General features: G+C 44.5%; 2 pseudogenes; both read right to left on the bottom strand.

The window, feature by feature from the left end:
• Positions 1 to 2,893: 2,893 nt before the first annotated feature.
• On the bottom strand, positions 2,894 to 3,349 carry LOC101090499 (annotated as a pseudogene).
• Positions 3,350 to 5,748: 2,399 nt separating this feature from the next.
• Positions 5,749 to 27,307, bottom strand: part of LOC101090245 — a 39,131-nt pseudogene continuing 17,572 nt past the window's right edge.

Below are 27,307 nucleotides of genomic sequence, written 5' to 3'. Positions count from 1 at the left end.
AAATATCATAATTACAGAGATAAGCTGTGGTGTTTAATTTGAGCACAAAAATGTCATAACACCATCAATTTTCCTAACATCGCTTCACTATTGGTCTGTTGAACACAGAAGTGTGGAACATCCATGGTTACTGAAATCAACAGAGGGATTCTAAAGGCAAGTTTTATCTCCCGTGAAAAAAGCACTCTTTTATCTTACAATCGTGATTATTTTTGGATATCTAGATTAAAGCCATGCTATTTTATCCCCACTCTGCCCACCGCCAAAAAAGTCTCTTTCTACAACATTCTATAAAGTCATTTTCTTTCTATTTCCCCATTCCACTTGGAGTGACTAAGCCGTGGGTACCCATGAAAATTTTGAGTTATACAGTCTTACGCTAGTGGATGTAAACAATATATTGGAAAATATCAGTAATGAAGATGGACCAGTGAGATCTTCTCCACAGGCGTAGCAATTTGCATAAGAGGGCTGCACATAAATGGAAAACTCCACTTACTGCACAGAAATCTTGCTTCTTTTTTGTTAAACTTTTTTTTTTTCTGAGAGAGAGATAGAGTGAAAGAGAGCATGCATGGACTTGTGCCCGTGCATGAGGGAGGGGCAGAGAGAGAGGGGGACAGAGGATCCGAAGTGGGGTCAGAGAGCCCGATGCGGGCTCGAACTCACAAACCGTGAGATCATGACTTGAGCTGAAGTCAGACGCTCAATCGACTAAGCCACCCAGGCGCCCCTGGAAATATTACTTCTTAATTAAAATCGCTCCATCTGGAAACACTGGAGTCATCTTCGACTCATACACTGGTCACTCACTGGTAGGTTCCCTCAGAGTCGTCTCTTCCATGCCCACTGCCAGTGCTGGGCCTCCGCACGTCGTGGCTCGATGCTCCAGTAGCCCCTGACCAGTCTCCTTGACTCTGATCCAGTCCATTCATCACCAACTTTATCAGCTTAAAATGAAAAGCAACTCGTCTCTCAACTATCCTCCCCCCTTCCCCCCCCCTTCCTCAAATGGACACACTGTTTAGCTCTTGTAACTCTTGCTTCTGATTAGTGATACATTTCTAGATAATTTGTATATATCACTGCTTCTTGATGTATTGTTGCACATTGCGCCCCTTTACTTTCTGCCCCCCAACCTTCCCCTGGGATGGTCTTTTGACTTTTTTTTTTAGCTCCTCTCTTGATGACTTTTGTAAGTTTAAGTAATACGTTAACAATTTATTGCACGTTTGAGCAACTTTAGACGGGGTTTCTGAACTACTCATCCGGTACGACGATGCTTGGTGGGGCTGCTGCACAGCTGTGATGCTGGAGCGTGTCCTCCCTGCCCACTGGCTTATACACACCGTCTCCTGGCTACACGCTTTCCCTGGTCCGCTTACTCCCTTGTATATTCTGTTACCCTTTTCCCAACCGTGGGATCGTGACCTGAGCTGAAGTCAAGAGTCAGACGCTTAACCGACTGAGCCACCCAGGCGCCCCCCGATGTGGAGCTTTAACCTTTAACCTGGGCTGGGCACTTACTGGGCTCCCGCACTTGGAACACTGAAGTCGGATAGCCCCAGGGAGTCGGCTTTTGTGTCTTCTACCAGTTCCCTCCTTCCACTTCTGTCTTTCCAGAACACCTGTCTATTGGATGTGAGACAGCCTGTATTGAATTTCCATCTTTTATAGTTTTCCTCCCACTTCGGTTCTTCTATCACTTGTGCTCTGCCTAGAAGGAGATTTCCGTATTATATTTTAACTAAAATTTACATTTCGGCGGTCGTATTTTTAATTTCCAAGATCTTTTCCTGACCGTACCTATTTCATAACATTTTCTTTGGGTTGCGGAACACTTCCCTGTTTGGCGACTGCCTCCGCCCCCTCACAGACGGAGATGCTGGCTGCTGCTGCCGTCGCTGGGGCTGCTGCTCCTTCTCGTTCTGTTCCTTTTCTTTTTCTCCCTCTTCCTCTTCTGCTCTCTTCCACCTTCCTTGCTTCCTGTCTTCCGGCTCCTCCTGCTCTTCTGTTCTCTTAATCACTTGTCTCCCTTCTTGTCACTTTTCCTCAGCTTTCCTGAGGTATATTGACAAGGGACAAATACAAGTTTTAGGTGTACATGGCGATAATTATACATTTGTGTGTATATGGTGAAATGTATATAGCGTATACACTAACACCTTGGTGTGCGAGCGTAATTCGTTCCGGAAACATGCTTGTCATCCAAAGCGCTTGTGTATCAAAGCAAATTTCAAGAACCATTGGCTCAGTTGTGATCATGTGACTTTGGGCGTCACGTACGACTCGTATTGCAAGACCAAGACGTCGTTCGTTTGTCAAGTTAAAACGTGTTAGAAATGTTTGCTCGTCTTGCGGAACACGCGCAGAACAAGTTAGTCACAATCCAAGCTTGTACTGGATGCATAATATATATATACAGTGAAACGATGGCCACATAAGGTTTGGTTAACACATCGGTTCCCTCATATACTTACCATTGTTTTGGTGAGGACAGCTAAGGTCTACTGTCTTTCAGCTCGAAAGTAGACAATTCAGTATTATGGGTTATAGTCACCATGCTGGACATTAGATCCCGGAACTAATTCATCGATAGCTGGAGGCTTGGAGCGTTTGACCAACATGTTCCCATTTCCACCATCCCCACGCCTGACAACCACCGAGCTACTTTTTGGTTCCAGGAGCTCAGCCTTTTTAGATTACGCATATGAGCGCAAACACACATGTGTGTTGTGCTCTGACTTCTTTCACTTAGCGTAATGCCCTCCAAGTCCATCCATATTGTTGTAAAAGGCAGGACTTCCTACTTTGTTAGTGTGGCTTTTTTCTTTTTTCTTTTTTTTCAAAATTTTATTTCAATTCTAGTTAAACATGCAGTGCGAAGTTGGTTTCAGGAGTGAGTTTGTGTTTCACTGATGCTGACGCTCAGGCCTTGATTGCACAGCGAGTGTAGCCACCCCTGCTGCTGCTTCTTGGGCTTCAGGTTCCGCTCATGCTTGTTCAGCCCAGGGTACGTGTCTTCTTGGGCTGCGGATCCAGGGGCTGGTGCTTCTTACCCTCATAGAGTTTCCCGGGGTTCTTTTTCTGAGCCTGGTTGATGACGGTGAGAACACGGGCAACGGATTTGTGAACAACTTGGATCTCGGAGAACTTGGAAGCGGGGCTGCCTGTCACTTCGGGGACGCACAGCTGGGACAGCCCCACCCTCAGGACTTCCAGCTCTTGAAGCACTTCCTCCTTCTTGCCGCGAAGGTCTCGAGCCTTAATCTGGACCATGTCTGCACAATCCACCACCAGGATTTCCCACTTTTGTATGGCAGGATAATACTCCATAACGCACACACACACACACATACACGCGCACACACACTCACACACACACACAGTCACACACACACACACACACACACACACACACACACACACTACGTTTTCTTTATTCATCCATCATCCAGTTCTCTCTTCAGGTCTGTTAATATTTGCTTATTGTATTTTGGGGCTCCAATGTTGGGTGCACATATATTTACAATGGTCATATCCTCTTGATGAACTCACCCCTTTATCATGATACAGCCACCTCCTCTGTCTCTTTTTTAAAAATTTCTTCAATGTTTATTTTTGAGAGAGAGAGAGAGGGGCGGGGAGGGGCAGAGAGAGAGGGAGACACAGAATCCGAAGCAGGCTCCAGGCTCTGAGCATTTAGCACAAAGCCTGACACGGGGCTTGAACCCACGAACCTTGAGATCCTGACCTGACCTGAAGTTAGATGCTTAACTGACTGAGCCACACAGGTGCCCCTTTAGACATCTTTTTAAGTTTATTTATTTTGAGAGAGAGCACAAGCAGGGGAGGGGCAGAGAGAAAGGGAGAGAGAGAATCTCAAGCAGGCACCAGGCTCAAACCCACGAACCGTGATAACATGACCTGAGCTGAAGTTGGCCGCTCCACTGACTGGCCGCTCACCCAGGCACCCCTGTATCTCGTTACAGGTTTGATTTGAAGTCTATTTTGTCTGATAAAGTATAGCTACCCCTGGTCTCTTTTGGTTTCTGTTTGCATGGAATATTTTATTTTCTATTCCTTCACTTAGGGTTTACATGTGTCCTTAAATTTGAAGTGAGCCTCTTGTAGGCAGCATATGGTTACATGTTGTTTTTTAATCCTTTCAGCCACTCTATACATTTTGATTGGAGAATGTAATCCATTTACCTTTAAAATAATTATTGATATGGGGCATCCGGGTGGCTCCGTCTGTTAAGCCTCCGACTGGATTTTGGCTCAGGTCATGATCTCCCGGGTTGGTGAGATAAAGCCTTATATCGGGCTCTGTGCTGATAACACAGGGTCTGCTTGGGATTTTCTCTCTCCTGTCTCTGCCCCTCCCCCACTTGTGCTTGCATGCGCTCTCTCTCTCTCTCTCTCTCTCTCTCTCAAAATAAATAAATTTAAAAAATAATTGTTGATAAATAAGGACTTACTAATGCCATCTTGTTATTTTCAGGCTGTTTTGTCATGTTCCTTTTTTCCTTTTTGGATGTCTTCCTTTGTGAATTGATGATTTTCCATAATAGAATGCTTTGATTCCCTTCTCTATCTTTTGTATATCTAACTATAGTTTTTGTTTTGTGGTTACCATAAAACTTACATAAAATTTCTTATAAATAGCAGTGTTTTTAAAGCTGGTAACAACTTAGCTGTGATCACATACAAAAACTCTACCCTCTTACTCCTTCCCTGTATTTATGTTTTTGATGTCACAATTTACCTCTTTTTATATTGTACATAATTTAACAAATGATCATAGAAATAGTTATTTTCAATACTTTGGTCCTTAATCCTTTATACTTGAGTTAAGTGATTGACACACCACAATATTACAGTGTTAGAGTATTCTGAGTCTGAGTTTGACTATGTATTTACCTTTGCTGGTGTGTTTTATTTTTTCGTATGTTTTCACGTTGCTAATCATTATTCTTCTGTTTCTGCTTGAAGAACTTCTTTTCGCGTTTCTTTTAAGATGCGTCTAGTGCTTGTGAACTCCCTCAGCTTTTGTTTGTTTGGGAAAGGCTTTATCTTGTCTTTATTTCTGAAAGAAAGACAATTTTGCCTGGTAAACCATCCTTGGTTAGCAGGGGTTTTTTTCCCCAGCACTTTGAATATATCATCCCACTCTCTCCTGTCCTGCAAGATTTCTGCTGAGAAATATGCTGATAGCCTTATGGGTGTGCCCTTATAGGTGAAAATTGTTTTTCTTTTGCTTCTTTTAAAATCCCTTCTTTGTCTCGACTTTAGATAGTTTTATTTTAATGTATCTTGGAGAAGATCATTTTGTGTTGGACTTTTGGAGGGACCTATTAACTTCATGAATGTTGATACCCAGATCTTTCCCCAGGTTTGGGAAGTTTACAGCCATTCTTTCTTTCTTTTTTTTTCCCCCCCAGAAAAATTTAACAAGTTTATGTATAATTGTTACAAAGTTGAACTGCTGAAACATGTTCACTACAACATTTTGACTTTCATTAACGCTTTATGTCCCTGCATTTATATCGAAAATTCACACACAAGTGAAAATGGAAAAACTGCCAATAGCTCATTTCTGTCCCCGAGTTTTCCACTCGCCGTCATATACTTAGGTACCTTTTGACCCCATGGAAAAAAATATAGCTAATGTTCGGAACTACCAATAACAGGAAGAAGAGAAATATTTTTTTTGAAGAACGAGATGTTTTCCATCACAGTGGATGCTTACGCATGTTCTCCACATATGTGGCGTGCTAACTGGATGTTGTTCGGCCTGATTGTTACACGTTTGGCCCGGATAGCACGCACGTTGCCCTCTGCCGACACCCACCCGATCGGCCTCGCTTGCCTCCGCCAGGCGTCGCTGGCCACACTCTGGAAGCTCAGATCTGTTTTGAAGTCCTGAGCGATTTCTCACACTAGACGCTGGACCGGGAGTTCGTGGATCGGAAGTTCAGCCGACTTCTGATAACGTCTAGTGCGGTGGAGGGCCACGGTACCAGGCCTGTAACGATGAGTTTTCCACACCCCTCCGGTAGAGGGCGCACTCTTGCCAGCAACTTTTGAAGCTAGTTGCTTCCTGGGTGCTTTACCACCAGTGGATCGGTGGGCAGTCTGCTTTGTTGGAGCCACAGCACAGAGACCTCCTTACTTACCCCCCTTCACCTTGGGCTGGAACTCAGTGGGCTAGACGTGGCCTTAGCGTTAGCGAGCGATGGCAATGTGACAGTGGCTGTAAAACACCAGCCATTATTTCTTTAAAAAAGCTTTCTGCCCCTTTCTCCCGCTCTTCTCTTTCTGGGAACTCCAGTAACATGTAGATTGTTTCTGTTAATGGTATTCTGTAATTTATGTAGGCTTTCTTCACTCGTTTTTGTTTTTGTTTTGTTTGTTTGCTCTTCTGACTAGTTGATGTCAGTGAAATGTCTTCTCAGTTACCTATTCTTTCTTCTGCTTGGTGAAGTCTGTTGTTGAATCTCTCTATTGAATTCTTCAGTTCATTCATTGTATTCTTTAACTCTAGAATTTCTGGGTGTTTTGGTTTTTTTTTTTTTTTTAATGGTTTCTGCTTTATTGTTGAACCTGTCATTAGTTCATGCTGTTTTCCTAATTTCATTTCGTTTTCTGTGTTTTCTTGTACCTCGCTGAATTTCTTTACGAGGATTATTCTGAATTCATTTTTTAAACATTTTGTTAATGTTTATTTATTTATGACAGATAGAGACAGAGTGCAAGTAGGGGAGGGGCAGAGAGAGAGAGAGAGAGAGAGAGAGAGAGAGAGAGAGACACAGAATCTGAAACAGGCTCCAGGCTCTGAGCTTCAGCACAGCACGACGTGGGGCTCGAACTCAGGAATGGCAAGATCATGACCTAGGCCAAAGTCAGACACTTAACCGACGGAGCCGCCCAGGTGCCTCGTGAATTCTTTGTCAGATAACTCACAGATCTCTATTTCAGTAGAGATCAGTGTCAGTAATTGGCGTTTTATTAGTTTCTTTCAGTGGTGTCATGTTTCCTTGATTATTATCCTTGTGGCCTTGTGTTGGTTTCTGTGCATTTAAGGAAGGAGGTACCTCTCCCAGTCTTTACGGTCAGTGGGCTTCAGCAGGCACAACTCTTCACTAGTCAGCCTGTGCAAAGATTCTCGATGGGCTACCTGGTGACGTCCGTGCCCAGCACGTTGCTGCTAGGGCCATTTAGCGGTCAGATCTGATGACTTTGACCTTGCATTTCCAAGTAACACTGGAGTACTAATGTGAGCATGAGTCAAGTAATGTTTTTAGCTCTCTGATTCCTGGACTTTCTCCCTACTAAGTATCTCTCTGGTTTTGCAGATGAACAACGGAGTCTCAAAGCCTGCCAAAGCCTCAGGGCCTTTCTTGAGCCCTAAAGTTTTTCTGCAACGTCAGTCAGAGAGCTATTCCCAACTGTCCCCAAAGTACCCCCTGTCAGTGCTTTCTTGATTGATATATTTTCAACATTAGAATGAATTTCAGAGATAACTTTTAAGACCTCTCTGCTTGGGGAGCTCGGGATGAGGAGGACTATAATGTAGAGTGCAGCACCTCTGTCATGTTTTGTGGCCAAATTCGAGTTCCTATCGCATTTTCTCTTGCTCTTTTTGTAAATATAAATAAAGGATAGACCACTCAAAGATGAAGAACACAATGAAAAAAATAACTGTGTGGAAGTAATGAATAGAATTGGCACCTCAGAAAATTGAATTAGTAAATAAGAAGCCACGCTTGAGCACCTCCTAGAACACAGAGAAAAAGAAAGGTGAAAACCACGAATGTGAGGCTAGTCAATATGGAGGACAGGTGCAAGAGATAAGGGCTACAAATACAGACAGCTCGAAGACAGGTGAGAACGTGGGAAACAGGAGCAATACTGCAGAAAAACACACGGCCCCGCTGTTTCTGACCTCAAGGAAAGCATTGCATCTAGAATAAGGGGGTTCACTGTGTTCTATGAAAAATTAATAAAAACAGATTCACATCAGGTAAAATGATTAAATGTCACAAAGAATCCTAGCTGTCAAGTCCCTACAGCCCACGAAAACAAAAACCAGACGTGTTAACCTAATAATAGTCATCCGTAAAGAAACACGATCAGACTGTTAGTCTTTTCCAAAATACGAAATTGAAGAAAATGGTAGATCATCAACTGTAGAGCCGAGAGGGCAGAGGGTGTGAGTTGAAGTCTAAATAGACCAAGATATCAAATTCTCCTTCACTTCCGAGTATGTTTGAAAGAAATGCTATCTATCTATCTATCTATCTATCTATCTATCTATCTATCTATCCTAAACATTTATAGTCTCAGGGTTTGTGCTACCAGAAGCTTTTACAATTTAGGGGACCCATTTAGGAAAAAGGATACAAATTTAGGTGTGAGAGTGAATATTTATCGAGGTCAAGGAAGCACTCCAAATTGCAAAGTTGATGAATACTACAAACATGACTGCATTTTCCAATAACCTTTGTTGACAGGTTGCAATTGCAGAAGGTATTAATAAGGTCCATAAAGGGAAGTCAAATATATTATTTGGTATTGAGATTACCTGTGAGATACCGTGGTCACTTCGTTATCTCCCTCTTAGTTAATCGCTCAGCACCATGTCGCATAGTTGGCTACTCCCTACTTGTTGAAGTACTCTCTTCTACCTGTTTCCATGACACCGCACAATTCTGTTTTTTCTACCTATGTCACTGGCTGACCCCTTTTCAGTCTCTTTTCCTGGCTTCTCTTCCCTTGGACCTCTGGAAAATGGTGTCCTGAGAATTTAAACCCGGGCCACCTTTCTGTTGTTACTCTACTCACTTTTTAGGTGGTTTCATTTGTTACATGGTTTTAAGTAACAAACAGGTTCCAAGGATCCCAAATCTGTATCCTGCCCTGACATCTCTACCGAGCTTCTGACTTCTTGGACATATCCAAGTCCTTCACGATCTCCCTCCCTGGGTACCAAATAGGCATCTCAAATCTAGCACGTGACAAACAGACCTTCTGACTTCCCTCTAAGCCTGTACCTCTCCTAGTCTTTTTAAACTTTTTAAAAGTGTTTATTTATTTTTGAGAGCGAACGAGCGAGCATGAGCAGGGGAGAGGCGGGGGGTGGGGATCGAGGATCCGAAGCGGGCTCTGCGTTGACAGCGGCCAGCCCGACGCGGGGCTCGAACTCACAAACAGAGAGCTCATGATCGAAGCCAAAGTCAGATGCTCCACCGACCGAGCCACCCAGGTGCCCCTCTCCTAGTCTTTGTAGATGTCAACAGGTAGTAACACCATTAATGCAATTGCTTAACCCAAAAACTTCAGGATAATCCTTGAATTTTCCTCAGTTTTCTGAATTTGCTCCATCAACATATCCTCCCAACTCTGCTTCCAAAACAGCTTCTGAATATGTCCACTTCCTCCTATGTCTTCCACTCTACCACTCCGGCCTAAGTCACCATTCTGTTCCGCTTAGGCTTCTGTAATGGCTTCCTAACTTATCTCTCTGCCCCATTCCTCATAGTCTCGCTTACTCACAGGCACCAGAGTGATATTTTTAAAGTGTCATTCTTATCATGTCATCGCCATGCTTAAAATCCTCCAGTGGCTTGCCATTTCACTCGGGATACGATCCAAATAGCGTAGGCTTACGAACAAGCCTTTCCATGCTCCGGACCTTCTGCCTCGCCAACGTCGAGCCCCAACACTTTCTGCTTAGCTCACCGCGCTCCGGTCACACTGGCCTTCTTTCTGTCCCCTGAGCATCTTTCCTTGGGGCTTTGTCGCCAGTTCTTCCCTCTGCCAACAGTATTCTCCTCCGTAAATTGTACGCTGCTGTCTACGTCTTCTCATTCAGGTCTTGCCTTACGTCCTACCTCCTCAGCAAGACCACCTTTGAAACTCTTCTTCGAATGGCGGTCTCCCCCTAGTCATGATCAGTCCTCTCCAGTACAGATACCTTTATCTGATCTTTTTTTAAGTCTGTATTCACTGCAGTCTCCCAAATGCCTAGGACACAACCTGGCACAGAGTTGTGAGGCTCCATACATATGTCAACGAAATGAGTGAACGCTTGAGTGAACACTAGCGCCTACCTTTCAAACCGTGGGAGAAGATGACAGCAATTGTATGAAGTACATCGGACGGGGAGTCCTTCTAAGGTGCAATAAGACGTTCTTTTCCTTTTTCTCCACTATTACTTTAAATCCATCTTGTGGAAAAAAATTTTTTGAGTCCAAGAATGAACTTTTAGCCAGTCTTCATAGCTCGTGCACTCAGTCTTAGTCGACGTAAAGTCCTCTGGTTGCTTTCATCTGTAATAGTTCCAATTCAGCAATGAACCTGTGTAGTCTAGGGTGATAATGGCAACACTTTGAATCTCATGGTGAAGAATTCTATCTTCCACATGAATGTCTCTCCCTCACACATCTCCTCCTTCCTCCACAGAAGCAGGTGGCTACAGTTTCTGACCTCTCCGGGGAGGGGAGGTCAGGGTCAAGTTCTATCTCGACTGGAATTTAAGGCATCTGGTGTTGGTGTCTCTGGTTGTGGCTGTTGTTTAGAGCTGTCTCCATTTTATCCTGAGAATTCAGCATTTTTATCTTCTATTTGATCACTTTACCCTGGTATGCAGTCTGCGTTGGCAAGATTTTATTTACTTAAAATGTTTGCTTATTTATTTTTGAGAGAGCACGAGCGAGCACAAGCAGGAGAGGGGCAGAGAGAGAGGGAGACACAGAATCCGAAGCAGGCTCCAGGCTCTGAGCTGTCGGCACACAGCCCGACGTGGGGCCCGAACCCACGAACTGTGAGATCATGACCTGAGCTGAAGGCGGGCGCTCAACGGACTGAGCCCCCCCCCCCCCCCCGGGCGCCCCTGCCTTGGCAAGATTTTAAAAAGGCTTCAGGTGAATAGCTCTCCTACCACCTGGGCCACATCTCACATGTGGTCCATGAGAAGCAATCCGCATCCTGGCCCCTGTTCAGTAACTGCATAGCCAGGTCCCAATGCTGCCGCGTCAGGCCAATAGTCACGACGTTTCTGGATGTTAGATTCCTCAGGTATATATGTCTACGTCCCCCCTTCCCCCAGTTTCTAGTTCTAGTTCACAACTGAACAAACATATGAAAAGGTATAACATACATTATTCATAGTTATTAATATTGACATATACTATATGAACGAACATGTTATATAATATTAACATGTAACACTGTATTATCATAAGAATGAATAGAAATACAAGATTGCCCACTAATAGAATCCTACTGAATATATCACAAGCACTGTAGCTGTTAAAATTTAAAGCCTATACCTGAGATACAGCATTTGTTTAACATTTATGTAGTCAAATACGTCTTTTTCTTTGAGATTCCTCCTCCGCTTTCAAGTTTGCAAGTTCCTGACCCTCAAGAGAGTTGATGAACACTCGCTTGTGATTTTTATATTTTCCAAATTTTCTGTGACCTTTGCAATTAAAATCATAAACTATAGTTAACACTACGATGAACCTTAAACCCAAATTACAGGCCTAGAAACATACTGGATAATCCCTTACAACGTGACCCCTTTATCTTTAAACGTAGTGCAAGACTAGGCTTCCAAAGACTTCTCTAGCAGTCCTTGGAATGATGCTCTGCGTCTGGGCCCGTCAGATCCGGGCTCCAATTCCAGCCGTCTCACTCAGTAGCTCTTTGTGGCCAATTTATCCAACCCCTCGGACTTACGTTCACAAAACAGCAGCAAAACGAGGATTGCCACGAGCATTGGCTGAAATAATATACTTAAAGCACCAAGTGCGTACAAAAGGCTGGTTCCTCTTGGTTCTCTCTCTCTTTTGTTTTCTTCCCCACCCATCCCTCCGGGCCTTTGGCAGCTATAGCTCAACGTTCATTATCGACCTGCCCATCAGGGGTGGTGGTTAAAATTCCTTGCTCTATAAACTGAGGAAGTCAGTTGGCGGGACCCGAATTAAAACTTGCAAGAGGGAAGTTGTATTTGCCACGTAATACAGCACAGAACATTCTGGTAGAACACAAGCTCAGCCGAGAGTCCATTCATGAGAGCAAACCGGTTTCCTTGCCAATGTGTTTTTGCCTGGCAGTCAGTTTTTGTTAAGCTATCCTGCGGTAACAGCCTCCCGCTCTCAGCAGCTTCCGACGACGAAAGTGTCTCTCGCTCGGCTTCCACAGCCTTGACGGGTCGGGTGCGGCTCTACCTTGGTTCGAGAAGTAGAATTGTCCTGCGGACGTGAGCCAGCAGTGAGGTTTTGAGTTGGGGGTAGCAAGTACTAAACAGCACTATTTAGCACACGTGGGCTCTCAAGTACTAGGCCCTCATTTGAGGTCACTACAGAATATCTGAGGCGGAGGGAAGACGGCCGTAACTTGAATGAAATGGTGTAGTAGGTGTGCGGTTCGGTCCTTTCTAGATTCTGTGACATCTATCACTGTGGTGTCACCAAAATCTCTTTCGGTGCCTTAGTATCTCCGCCTGCGTGTTCTGCTCTGCAGAGATGGCTCCCTTCAGTTATGATGGAATGTGTTATAGTCTCTGGCTCTTTAAATTTTTTTTTTTAATGTTGATTTGTTTTTGACACGGAGAGAGAGGGAGGGAGACACAGAATCCGAAGCAGGCTCCAGGCACTGAGCCGTCAGCACGGAGCCCGACGCGGGGCTCGAACTCACGGACCGCGAGATCGTGACCTGAGCCGAAGCGGGACGCTCAACCGACTGAGCCCCCCGGGCGCCCCTAGTCTCTGGCTCTTTAAAGGGTCTAGACAAGAGTGGCCTATTTGCAAACAGTGCTTCTGTGTCTTTTGTAGAGTGACAGTTGACAATATTGCCGACATGCACCTCCGTGCGTCTTACACAGGGACTGGCGTGATTATCATCAGACTTTATTTTTCCTGCAGAAACAAAGCTTGTTTCTGTAGACTAACGTGTGTGTTTCCTTTCTTCAAACAATGACTAAAGAAAAGATCCACCGCGTTTCCCTTTTAGGACTTCCATTGCCAGAAATCTTGGTACCCAATTCACTGCCCAACTCTGGTCACTGACTTGATTCAGCTGCCTGGTAGGATGTTCCCTCTCTGCTGACTTTAAATAGTTCCTCTTCCATTGAATCCCCCGATCGTCCAGATTTGCATTTTCTTAGAAGAAACTTCTAACCTGCCTCTAATGTTTTGGGCAATAGCCCAAATGCTGAATACCCCCCAAATAAACGTGTCAACCATAATTTAACTAACTCAGAGAAAATGTTCCGGTTCTTAGTAACGTATCTACGGAGAGGTGGAGCATGTTATGGCCGAAGTTTAATTCACCGTAGAAACTATCGAGCCCTAACCTGAAACAAAACAAAACAAAACAAAACAAAACAAAACAAAACAAAACAAAACTGTGTGTGTGTGTGGGTCACAGAGGGTTGTATGTAAATGCTTTCGTGTGTTGAAACCTCCGACTAGAACGTGAACCTGATGAAGGCGGGGTTCCTTGTCATGCTTTTTGCATCGTGCCAGTGTTTCCCAAAGTGGGGTAACACGTGTAAAGCCGGCGAGGCATGAGATGGTTTGGGCTGTACGTGCAGGAACATCTTCAGCTCTGAAGGTATGCTTTTATTTGCATGTGTGGCAAAAATAATTAGCGTAAGAACACCTCTGATTTCATGGATCTTAGGAGCTAAGTAAGGTGAAGCCCAGTGTATTTAAGTGGAAGATGTGGTTCAATTAAAAGGACAATGTTAAGTAAACAAGGGGCGCCTGACTTCGGCTCAGGTCACGATCTCGCGGTTTGTGAGTTCGAGCCCCACGTCGGGCTCTGGGCTGACACCTTGGAGCCTGGAGCCTGCTTCGGATTCTGGGTCTCCCTCTCTCTCTGCCCCTGCCCTGCTTGTGTGCTCTGTCTGTCTCTCTCAAAAATAAATAAGTAAACATTTAAAAAAGAATAATGTTAAGTAAATAATAATATGGGTGATCTAAGGGATGGAAAATAGCCTGTACACGTCCTAGGAATGAGCAAAGTCTGGGAACCAGTATGTTACACTCTGCTGTTTGACTCCCGTCTCATTCCGTTTGAGACATTTATCATATAACATACTTACCGTATGATATGATATATATAATGTGAGATCCATGGAGCTTGCCCTCCGTGCCGGGCACTTGCCAGGGGACTGGGACTACAGAGGGACTACAGAGTTTAGGAGATACGTTGTCTCTCCTCATCAGCCCTTCAGGAAGCACCTCAAAGACACCTGATATCAGCCACATCTTGGTGGATGGAGTTGTTTTTTTTTTTAAGCTGAAATCTAGGAACATTTCTGTGCACCAGTTCTAACCAGGTATTTAAAATTTTTTTTCCATTATAAGTTTGGTTTAGCCTGAATCGTGTGGCCATTTCCTTCTTCACTTTAAAACAGCAATTTTGATGTAAATTAGCTCAGCTTTGTTGTTCACTCAGTCAAAGGTCAGTTATCAGCTCAGATTAAATAGGGTGTTGTCTCTTTGCATTTGTGGTATCGGCTTTGAAAATAAGGGTGCCGGAGACCCAGATATCAGGTGAATCTGTGCCCTATAAATAGAAAAGATAATAAGGTACTTCATCTTTATGCTAGTAAAACTTTATGTAGGGTCTTGGTGACTAAAATTATAGGCATTTAGGATGTCAAGAAGGGGAAAAAACTTCTGGTAAAATAGCACAGAGTTTGCCTCTCTGTAATAGTTATGAGTTTTTTCCTCGCCTAAAATAACATGATTTTATGAGCTTATAATACCTGCTGGAAATTAAGAAGAGAGCTGCATTTTGCAGCTCTTTAAGTGTTGATTATGTAAGTATTTCTGGGTGAAGCATCATTTGAATTTTCCTCTAAAAGCAAAACTGACGCTTTTTGCCCCATCCTTTTTTGTTATTATTTTCTCGATTATGGGTTTGTAAAGCACACGATCACTCTTAGTTATTCTCCTGAGCATTCATTTTCGTATCTAGTAACCATCCGAGGTCTGAAAAAAAGTTCTGCAAAAGAAGCAGTAGAGAAATCTGTGTACTGTTGGCTGGCGTTAGCATTTATGAATATTTTAGTTGATTTTTCCAGAGCCACTTTTTATTATCACCACATTATTTTCTCTATCATGTCTTAATCTAAATATGTGTTAACGTGAATCAGTTTTATTTTCGCTGGAGAACACTTGAAGGAATGGCTACAGCTCAGTTAGTTCTATCTCCAGATAGAGAGTGATTAAGGAATGATAGGGCCCCTGGCGGCCGAATCTTGGGCCAGACATCAACGACTGCCACAGTTTCCCCAGAAGATTAGACATTCAGGACTGGAGGGGGTGGAGGGAGAGGGACTAGTATTTCAAACAAATTGATGTGGTTTAACTAACGGAGGTATATCGGTTCGGGTCCAATCAAGAGACAGAAAGCACTGATGTTGGAACTGAGAGGTAATAAATTGGTAACTGACACTGTGGTTTTGGCCTCCACCACCTTTGTGGCACCCTCTGCCTCTCCCCTCCCCCTCTCGTCCCAGTGTACTCTGAATACGGCGGCCAAGGTGGACATGTTAACAGGGAAATTAACACGGAAATTAGGCCGCGTCACTCCTCTTTGCAAGAGCCTCCAGCGGCTCCCGTCCTACCCGGAGAAGAGGCTAACGCCCTTCAATCCACCAGGTCACGTACAACCTGTGTCCTTCTCCCCTGCTCTTTACCTCTCTGACCCCGCCTTCTACCACTCTCCCCTTCTCCAGTGTGCCACCTCAGTCACAATGGGACTCTTGCTGTTCCTCAAACCTGCCAGGGAGTCCCCGCTGTAGACCTCGGCACTTGGTGTTTTCTCTCCCTAGAGTGTTCCTCCTTGGTGTAGTACATGCCTTGCTGCTTTACTTCCTTTACTCAGGTGTCACCTTGTTAGTGACGCGCTCCCTGGGCATCGATCCTTCTCACATTCCAACTTGCTCTTAACCCTTCATATCCGTTTTGTAGGCTTGTTTTATTTTCTCCTCCACATCTGGAATTCTATATACTCATAATCAGGCATGCCAGGGTTATACTAGTACCTATTTTCCAGGGATAGTATAAAGATTTTGTTTAGGGACACCTGGGTGGCTCAGTCCATTAAGCGTCTGACTTCATGAGGTCATGATCTCGCCGTTTGTGGGTTCAAACCCCGCATCGGGCTCTGTGCTGACAGCTCAGAGCCTGGAGCCTGCTTCGGATTCTGTGTCTACCTCTCTCTCTCTGCCCTCCCCCATGTGTGCTCTCTCTCTCTCTCTCTGTCTCTGTCTCTCTCTCTCTCTCTCTCTCAGTCTTTCTCTCATGATCTCATGGTTTGTGGGTTTGATCCCTGCTCTGTGCTGACAGCTTGGAGCCTGATGTCCACTTCGGATTCTGTGTCTCCCTCTCTCTCTGTACCTCCTCCGCTCATGCTCTGTCCCCCTCTCTCTCTCAAAAATAAGTAAACGTTAAAAAAATTAAAGATTTTGTTTATATATAAATACATATGTATGTATTTATATATATAAATATATATAATTTTAATATATAAATATATATTTATGTATTTATATATTTACTATATATATTTACTTTATATATATTTACTTTATATATATAATATAATACAATATAATTATATATAATATATATAATATATTATATATATAATATATATATATATATATATATAAAAGATTTTATATATAGGGATGCCTGGGTGGCTCAGTTGGTTAACTGTCCAAGTTCAACTCAGGTCATGATCTCACGGTTTATGAGTTCAAGCCCTGCATCGGACTGTGTGCTGACAGTGCAGAGCCTGCCTGGGATTCTCTCTCCCCCTCTCTCTGCCCCTCCCCTGCTTTCTCTCTCTCAAAAATAAATAGACTTGAAAAAAGATTATATATATGTGTATATATATATATATATATATATATATATATGTATGTATGTATAGGCCCTGACACATGGAACACTCAAGAAATATTTGCTACATATAGTGGACAAGCCCTAGGAAGGATGAGCTATGAAAACCTGCGTGTGATCTTTGGAAACCCCTTTTTTCCTAGATGAGGCCTAATCCTACACTGAAAGCTGGCCGGGTGGCCACCTTGTCACACGGTCAATACAGACTCTCGAGGCCCTCCCGCTCTGTCGGCAAGAAGAGGCAATTAAAGGCCAACATAAGGGAAGTGTACAAGGGAGACAGAATACAGCACTCTGACCAGGCGTTGCAAAGGAGGACACGCCAAGAGGGGTTGGTCAAGGCTCCGGTCGTGTCATGTTCTCGCTACAGGGCGTGGCAGACGAGCATGGGAAAGATCTGACGATGTCATGCGATGAGCCTGCCTCTTCCAGCCCGCTTTGATTTGCGCGTCATTTCCTTCCATCCCCATGGGGGACTTCAGGCATTTGAGACCCCTTCTCTCTTGCCGGCTTCTGCCCCTGTTCGTTGCCCTCCGCGCGAACTACTGGCGTAGCTTCGAGCCGGTGTTCCCGGCTCCCTAACCCGGCGCCCGTGGTGTGGCCAGCTGCTCCCGTTCTGAGATCACGCAGCCAGCATTTTCTGTATTTCACGCTTGGCTTTAGGCAGTTCACCTTTGTCATTCCTTTAATTCCTCCAGCAACATGTTGAGCGTAGGACTGGTCGTAGTTCCTATTATAAATGCAGAAGCAAGTTCGGAGGCCTCACGTGACTTGTTCTAGCTCCTTCAGCTCAGCGGTGCCCGGGTTAAGTCTCGTGATTGTTGTACCAGCTCTCGTACATCTTGCCCAGACACAGATCCCTTTGCAAAATTAAACCTTGGCATTTAATGATCTTCACAATCTACCCCTATCCCGCTTCAGATCGTTATCTCCCATCTGATTGCCCCTGACAGTTCATTGTCCAAGTTAACCCGTTGACTGCTTGCCTCCCGATACTCTAGGGGCTGCAGCGCACCGTAACTTTGCGTGTGCTTCCTCTCTGTCTGCAGTACGCATTCCTCCTTCCTGGTCTGGCAACCTTCCTCAGTGCCTCTTGGGGCAGGATTCACGGCATTTTTTTCTATATTCGCACAACAGCCTGCATTTATTTCTACTATAGTATTTTTTTCGTTCTGACTTCTATTACACTTGTTCATATATTTGTCTCCTCTCTCCAGACCAAGAGTTCCTCCCGGGCAGAGACTGTGTCTGATTTATCACTCAATTTTCACCACCCAGCATAGTGCCTGGTACATAAAGTCTCATAAGAAAGGTTTGTCGAATGCGGAATGGATATCGGACTTCTCCCCACCTGCTGTAATTAGCGGATTCAGCCAGGCCCCTCCGGTCAGGGTTGGGAGCCTCTCGCTCAGGCTCCCAAGATACCCTGTGCACCTTGAACGTTGTATCGTAACCATCTGTCGACGTATCCGCCTTCCTTGCTAGGCTGCCTGAAATTCAGGAAACATGCGTAAAGCCTGATGACTATGTCTCAGTGAATGGGTTTTGAGTGAGTAAATGAAGGCTGACTGGGCCTCCACGGTGCTTGGTGTTCTGCCTGTGCTGAAGGGTTATGCTTTTTCTCATTGATGCTCAGCAGATGCTAAACCGTGGAGTCAGTCAACAATAAATCAGTGTGATTGGCAGCGAAATGGACGAGCCAGTTGTTCTCTGGGGGAAAGGGACGACAATGGAACAGTTTGGCCACGGTGGGGATCACCGTGACTGTGCCTGTGCGGCTTCTGCTTCCCATGGAGACCGAGCCTGAAGTGAATGGACCGGATGTTTGGCCAGTGTAAGCCCCTCCATCGTCAAGGTAATGGTACAAATGAATATCTAGTCCCCATCTGCGCTTGGGAGGTCTATCACTTTTTTTAAATGTGTTTTTTAAATTTTTATTTTTGAGAGAGAGCAAGAGCGCACAGTGGGGGAGGGACAGAGAGAGAGAGAGGGAGACACAGAATCCTAAGCAGGCTCCAGACTCTGAGCTGTCAGCACGGAGCCTGACGCGGGGCTCGAACTCACCAACTGCGAGGTCATGACCTGAGCCAAAGTCTGATGCTTAACAACTGAGCCACCCAGGCACCCGGATAGCAGTCTATCACTTGTGTCTAATTTCCCATTTCAAGAGTATCAAATTCTGATCGTCAATTTCAACAAACCTGAACAGGAGGTTTGATATTTTACAAGAATAAGCACATGGAAACGGACCCAGCAGAACTGAAAAATGTCACGAAGAATGGCCTGTGACATTATCAGCATAATGTCCTGACCTTAGTTATTCAATCCCTTCATCGAAAAATTCAAAATATTTGCATCCATAAATCCTTCAGTGGTATTTTTCCTTCCTGATGCCAACCCGTCTGGCTTGAGATTTTGTAAACAGACGACTTTTTGATTCTCACAAACATGACATTTTTATGAACATAATAACATAAAAATATGTATCAGTGCCAACCGATCTTAAATATTTTCTATCAAAGCGTGACCTTTTCTATTCCACATAATATCTAAATCTTTTTTTCCTCATGCTCACAGAACCTGTGAGAAAGTCAAATAACATAATCTGAAATGTAAAGGTATGTTTGGGAAAGTTGGCTAAACCCAGATGTAGCTGCTGATTGAAAACGAAGCTCCCCCTCCACCAAAAAAAAAAAAAAGAAGAAGCTACAGCCCCCCGGGTTAGTTTGTCTGAATCATCTTTCAGATGAGTGAGGCCATAGGACAGATCAAATGTGTTCATAGAGAAGACTATCAAGAGGAATTGGAAGAACCCCCCTGAGGGGCCAGCTTACGGTCCACAGCATATTCAGAGAACATTTGCTCCCCTGCCTCCGTCGCGCCACAGGTGCCCGGATGGGATGCACGTGGTCTGTGCGTGTGTTCCCAGAATGCCCACTCCATCCTTTTCCGTAAATCCTTGGAAAGGTCTGAGCATGTCTAATTCAAGCCCCCTCTCCCTCCCGTATTTGCTCCAACTCTGCGTCCGCAGCAGATACAAAGGGCTGAGTGATCCTAGTGTAGTAAGGAACTCAAGAGAAATGCCCAAGGGGTAAAAGTAACCAGTTTCTTTCCTTAATAGGATGAGGGCTCGTCCCCTTCCTTTTTGGCAAAGTCCTCCTCGTCTGCGAGAGCCTCAGGAGAGCTCGAATAGCCTCCACTGCGAAGGTCTTGGCCAACCTCGACTAACAGTCATGGGCCCCTCTGGGGTGCCCTCTGTCTGTCGGCCTCCGTGCGACGCAGAGATGAAAAACCAAGCTTTGTCCTCAAGTATCTTGCAGTGCAGAAGGGAGGATAGACGCAGGATCACAAAGCCCAAAGTATTACGGTGAGGTGCTGCTCTGATGGAAATACCTACATCACGTGAGAATAAAAAGTATCTCAGTCTGCCTTACAGAGGACTTTCCTGAGGACGTGGGAAAACTGACTGACTTGATCTTATTTACAAACAAAATGCTTTTTAAAAGACTTCAAAGGTTGTCTCAAGGGTTCTAAGAACAAGAAATTGAAACCAGAAATTGAAATCCTAGAAGGATTCTTGCTTTGTGCTGCTTTCTTATTTTTGAAAGGTTGACTTCAGTCTGTCTCTCGCCCTCCTTGTCACTCTGTTTTCTCTCTCAACCAGCAGCTGGTACTTCAGCATATCCATAGTGAAATATGGCCATTTGAATTGACAGCCTCACGTGGAGAGTGCTTCCTGGGAAAAGAGAATCTGATCGGCCCTGCTAAGGTCAGCGTGTACCCCAATCCAGTACGCGATCCCTAGGGGTCAGGGTCACGCAGCGGAAACGTGACTGCCGGGTCACCAACTCCTGGGTAGCGAGAGGAGCTCCGCGTATGCAAAGAAATCCCATTAGTTCCATGTGACCAAAACATAGGTGTTACGCGCGGAGCGCGGCAAAGAGACCGGGTGCGATGCCAGGCAGAGGCAACGTTGTAAGGGCTTTGAATTTGGACTTTGTCTTGCAATGTGGTACGACAGACTTTGCAAGGGGACAGCGATACGTGGCACTACTGACTGAGATAGAGAAAGCTGGAGAAGCGGCAGTTTGCGGAATATTATTACCTATTATTATAGTGACAAGTGTATGTTGCACGTAATAACGCTGTATACACTAATGGTGTTACACATAACATCATATATGACATATTGGATATGCTCTTGGATACTGTGTATTAGTATATCTCATTAGCACTATTTTGAGGTACTTACATCAAAGTGAGGGTGCTACATAAAAGCTCCAACTTACTGAGCGCTTAGTGTGTGCATGGTGCTGCACTTTGCATATATTATCTTTTATTTATTTATTTTTAAGAAAGAGAGAGGAAGAGAGAGAGAGAGCAAGAGCACGTGAGCGGGGGAGACGGACAGAGGGAGAGAGGGAGAATCTTAAGCAGGCCCCATGCCCTGTGCAGAGCCTGACGCGGGCCTCGATCGTCACGTCCGTGAGATCGTGACCTGAGCTGAAATCGAGAGTCTGGTCTAACCGACTGGACCTGCACCTGTAGCTTGAAGGGGAGATCAATGTTCATTGATCGAAGCCACCGATCGGAGGTTGTCTGTCACCGTAGCAAAGCCTCGTCCATTCTGCCTAGTACAGTGAGCAGTTGTTGGTGGTCGAGGAAGCGCGTCTCTCCCTGATTTCTACTTCCTTTTCTTCTCGTTTCCCAATCTCTCCGCTTCACTTAGCATTTCCTTGCTTTGCAGTACTAGTTCCTGGTTGTCTGTCATCGCTGCCGCCAAGGCTCTGGCTGGTGGGGTGGATTTCCTCAACGACTGGTCACAGCCACCTACCCCAGCTCGAAGACTTGCCACCAAGTACAATCGGTACTTCCGTTGAACCATTCAAAACCCATCCACCACTGACTGATGCCTAAGAAGGCTCGCCTTAGAACAGCACCTTTCAGGGGCGCCTGGGGGGCTCAGCCGGTGAAGCGTCGGGCTTTGGCTCAGGTCATGATCTCGCGGTCCGTGAGTTCGAGCCCCGCATCGGGCTCCGTGCTGACGGCTCGGAGCCTGGAGCCTGCTTCTGTGGCTCCCTCTCTTCCTGGCCCTTCCCCCGCTCTCTCTCACACACACACACACACACACACACACACACACACACTTTCTCTCTCTCTCTCTCTCTCTCTCTCTCTCTCAAAAATAAATAAACATTAAAAAAATAAAAAGAACAGTGCCTTTCAAACCTCTGCTTTTAAATATCGCCAATGGCAGAAGAGACCCATTGGAGCTGAGCTGGGGGCAACTAAATGCAAGCACAAAACGTGTTTAAAGTCTCCTACTTTACCTAAAAATTTTATGCAAATTTTGAATTCTTATTCATTATATATCTTTATTTTAACTTAAAATAAGGTTTTTCCTCAAGTCATCAAAGGATAGCGATTTTTTCAAGAAATGCGTCCTGTAGATTGTTTATTACACACCTTAGATAATCAGAAAAAAACGTACCTGGACTCTATTATCTTAGCTCCCCAAAGAAATGCCTTCACTATGATTTAATGTTATTTTTGGTATTTTTATAGAGGTCTGGCCGAGGAAAATCTGTGTGAGGCAAGCACCTGGGTCTTTTTTCAAAGTGCACTCACAAATATTGTCTAAAATAGTACACAGTATCCTCAATACAAGGAGCCGTGCCATACATTTTTGTCAAGGTCTTCTGTGTCATTGATGACCCCCCCCCCCGCCAGGTGTCCCTATATCTCAGCCCGAGGAGTAAGACCTTGGCACAGTGGTTCCCAAAGCGTGGTGCCTGGACCAGCCTCATCAACATCACTTGGGACCTTGTTAGGAATGAATATTTCCAGACGCGCGCACCCCAGACCTACTGAATGAAAAACTGGGGTTGGAACACGGCAATGTGTTTTGACAAACCCTCCGGGGGAATCTGATGTCTGCTAACATTTGAGAACCGCTGCCTTAGCGGATGCCTCGGCCCCCCTCCCGGGGAAATGATTGAAGTGGGAGCAGTTACCATTTTGTCCCCTTTCAATTCCCTTTTCAGCCGCCTGGTGCTCTCCTGTTTGCCTCTTCACACCCCGTCCCCACCTGCTCGTACCACTCTCTCCTCTGGCCTCTTTTCCTTTTCTAGAACGTGGCAAGCTCCTTCCCGCATTAAAGCCTTTACCCTGGCTGATCCCTCTGCTTGGCTTCACCACGGCGTCCGGGTGATTGACGCCACTTGTCATTCGTATCTCGGCGTAAGGTGACACTTGCTCAGAGACACCCCTGCGAAAAGCTAATTTCAAGTAGCCAACCAATCGCTCCGTCACGTCGCCTTTATTTCTCCCCAGAGTACTTTATCACCACCTTCCCCGCTGTAAATTTGTTTGCTTCTTGTCTGTCTCCTCCACCGGAAGGAAAGTCCCATGCGGATAGGGACTTGAGTCCGTTCGTTTACATTTGTATCCCCCACCCCTAGGATATCGCCTGGCACATAGTAGTAACTCATCAAATATTTGGTAAATGAATAATTAGTGAAAAGAACCGTAACTAGGAGCCAGGAGAACTAGGGTTGATAAAGAAAAAATGGGAATAGTTTGAGCAATCATGCCCATAATTTCCACCTAATGAGCTGATGTCCAGAAGTAAGTGTGAACTGGTAGTGTGGGCTCTTCGTTGGTCTCAGTTCCTATTTGCTGCACATGGACCGAGGCCGTGGCCGTGCCGTACGTGCTGTTTAGACAGCACAGCTCTTAACATTCAAGCCAAGCTACTTATTCTACTGCTCAGCCAAAGAAACACATGTCTCTTATGGAGACATGGTTTAGAGGTCTCCGAGAAGATGCCGTCTTGAAAGATTTTCAGGAGTGATGTTGACCGTACTTGATTTTCACCTTAGACTGACTTCGTAACTTTGTCTTTGAGTGATACGTGATTTCACTGTAAATGCGCCGTATGATTCTTCCAGGTAACCTTAAAATTACATTTGTGAAACCCGTCTTTCTTCCTTCCTTGTTTCCCTCCGTCTTCCTTCTTTGCCAGAAAGCAATTAGGCAGACCTGAAGGCAACGGAAAGGCAGTCTAGTGGCAGCTGAGGCCTGTTGGGGGAGGGTGTCCAAGCGGTGCCGCAGCCTCTCAGGGTTAAGAGATTTCATATGTGTAGGAAGATGAAGCAAATGAGTAAATCCACTAAGTAAATATTTTGAGAAAGTAACTAAATATATTGAGAACAAGGGGAGCCAGTGGGTTTTAACTACTCAGGAAGGAAGTTGCAAATACGTAAAGAGGTAAAGCTGGACTGAGCCCTGAGATGTTGGGTGGGAATTAGAGGTATTGACGTGAACCCAATATTCAATCGATACACTGTAGAAGTAAATATCGACGTAAATGTGTATGTTACATGCTTATATGTGAGTGTAGACATATGTATACATGTGTGTAGATTTACCCCCCCCCGCCCCCCCCCACACATACTTCTTAACTGTTCACTGAACAGTCCTAGAAGCAGTGATACCCTGGGAGTAATAAGCACACTTACCGCCCAGCTACTGGTTTCTAAATACCTCTCACTGTCCAATGAAAAAAAGTCAGAGCACTTTTGAGACATGACTGCATCGAGGTTTGGGGCAAGAAAAGAACCAGATGGACCTGGAAACTTTTATCGTTCCCACAATAAGGATGCTCTCTAAGAATCATGGGGATATGTCAAAGGATACAAATGCCAGCTTAAAGAGGATCACACGGGCCAAATCTACAATTTGGACATCAATATATATATAATGATAGTGATGGATTATAGCCCACTAAAATGAGGAATCCATGGATCCATCCAGATGGAAATACATGAATACATAAATTAAGGAAAAGAGGAAGCTCTCCCTTATAATAGGAGGCCAACTAGTAAATGTTGAAAGAATGATCAAATTACAAAATCACCACCTCGCAAGCATCGTAGAAATATTTAATTCAGGTAAGACAGGGCACCTGGCTGGCTCAGCTGGTGGAGCATGCGACTCTTGATCTCGGGGTCGTGAGTTCGAACCCACGTTGGATGTAGTGTTTAGTTAAAAATACAAAACAAAAACCCTTTACTAAAAGGAAATAAAAAAAAGAAAACCAATGGGTGAAAATGGGATGAGGGATGGGATTTTACGTAGTTCCCAAATATCTCCCCCCAAAACACTATTCCTTATGAAGAAGAAAAAAAGTTACTGCACGGTAGAAAGACAGGGCAGATACCATATTAATCAAATGACCAAATTTAATAACACCTAAGGTTGACAAATCAACACCCTGTACTACCCGATCTAGAACAGAATGAGAACGTAGCATCGTGCTTGTGATAGTTCAGTCAAAAATGCAGAGCTTGGGTCTATCATGAGGCAAACCCATAATAAAGGACATTCTGCAAAATGACACCTGCAGTCATTAAAAAGTCAAGGTCATGAAATCGAGGAAAGACTGAGGAAGCATTCCAGATTAAGAGACTGGAAGGATATACCGACAGGGTGCAACTTGTGGTCCCGAATTGTATTCTCTTGCTAGAAGACATATTGAGACAACTGGCAAAACTAGAATGGGGTCTCTGGAAAAAGGGTATATGGCAGTTTGGTGTGACTTTTTCTTGCTACGTTTTTCTAGGTTTGGCAATTGTTCAAAATGCAGTTTTTTTTTTTTAAAGACACTAAAGTCATAAAGGAAGTCCATATAAGGAACCGCTTAATTTTGATTTAGATTCTGGTATCATTTGTTGAGCACCTACTTCGTGTGGGCCATTATGCTAGCTGTAACGATGACTCACATGTAATGATGGCGAACATTCTGGAAATATTTATCCAAGGGCTAATACGTGCCACATCAGAGTGACCGTAGGGCTAACCTCTGCCTCCCTTCTCTCAGCTCAGTTCTAGTGCTGCCTGATGTCCAATACCTGAAAACACTTGGTTCACTTCTTTTGTTCAATTTACTACTTGTGCACTGTGTGAAGACCAATATAGTACCATTTATTCCATCATGGCCACAAACAGAAATTCTGTATAGGTTTAGGTTCTACAGTCACTTTGGAGAAATATTTGGCAATTTCTCATCAAGTTCAACATACCCTCACCATATGATCCAGTCATTCCACTCCTAGATTTTTACCTTCGAGAAATTAAGGCATACGCCCATGCTAAGATTTGCACACAAATGGTTACAGTAGCTTTACTTTAAGAACCCAAACCTGGCAACTCCCAAAGCAACCAGCAACAGAGGAATGCATAAAGAAGTTGTGGTATGTCCATACAGTAGAACAAACAGGATTGACGTACTGATATATGTACCAATATACGTGGATCTCGAAACTATTACACTTGGTGAAAGAAACCGGGCACAAAAGAGTATATATGAAATTTATATGGAATTTGAAAATAGGCAACAGCCACCTACAGTGACAAAAAGCGAATCAGTAGTTGCCTGGGGCCGGGGTGGGAAATTGGAGTCCAAAGGCAAAGGAGGAAACTTTTTGGGATGATGGGTATATTCTGTATCTTCATTGTGGTGGTGAGTATATATATATATATATATGTATATATTCATCAAAACACATTGGACTGGTCACTTAGAATGAGTGTGTTTTCTTTTATGTAAATTAAACCATAAACAAGTTGATTTGTTAAAACAATTTTTTTTTTTAATTTTTGAGAGAGAGAAAGAGAAAGCATGAGCGGGGGAGGGGGAGAGGGGCAGAGGGAGAGGTAGAAAAATCTTATGCAGGCTCCAGGCTCAGGGCGGAGCCTGATGTGGGGCTCAATCCCACGACCCCGGGATCACGACCTGAGCCGAAATCGAGAGGCGCTTAACTGACTGAGCCATCCAGGCGCCCCAATAAAGCCGATTTAAAAAGAAAAAAACCCAGCAGAGGAGCCCTTCTAATAAGATCAAATAAAATCACTCCACATAGACAATGATCTAATTTAGAATTTAAGAGTCAACTGTTATTTGTTTAGCTCTAACTAAACACGAGGCATTGTGATTAGCACAATAATCGCTAACACATACTGACCATCTACTGTGTGCAGGTGCTAGGCTAAATGCTTTCTGTGGATTTACTCTTTTAACAAATATTTATCGAGGTGCTACTATATGCAAGGTCCTGTTCTTACCCACACACACATATGTGGGTGCCAATCTGGGCTGGCTGCTTTTGTTGCACACACAGCCCGCAGTTGCTGGCCCAAGACGCGCCTGGTTACCTCCGCACATCAGCGTGCAGATTTGGCCGTGCCCTGTGCATCACTAGCGCGTACGCTCTCAGAAGCTTCGGGAAGAGTGTGTGGTGTATGCCTGGCCGTCACCCCCATCTCTTTCACTCGCTCCTTTTCCCCTCCTCCTCCTGCAGCAAATTGTTTTT

The sequence above is a fragment of the Felis catus genome, chromosome X, assembly GCF_018350175.1.
Source record: "Felis catus isolate Fca126 chromosome X, F.catus_Fca126_mat1.0, whole genome shotgun sequence".
NCBI classification, from domain to species: Eukaryota; Metazoa; Chordata; class Mammalia; order Carnivora; family Felidae; genus Felis; species Felis catus.
The sequence above is the reverse complement of the archived record's forward strand: the minus strand, read 5'-3'. Positions and strand labels throughout refer to the sequence as shown.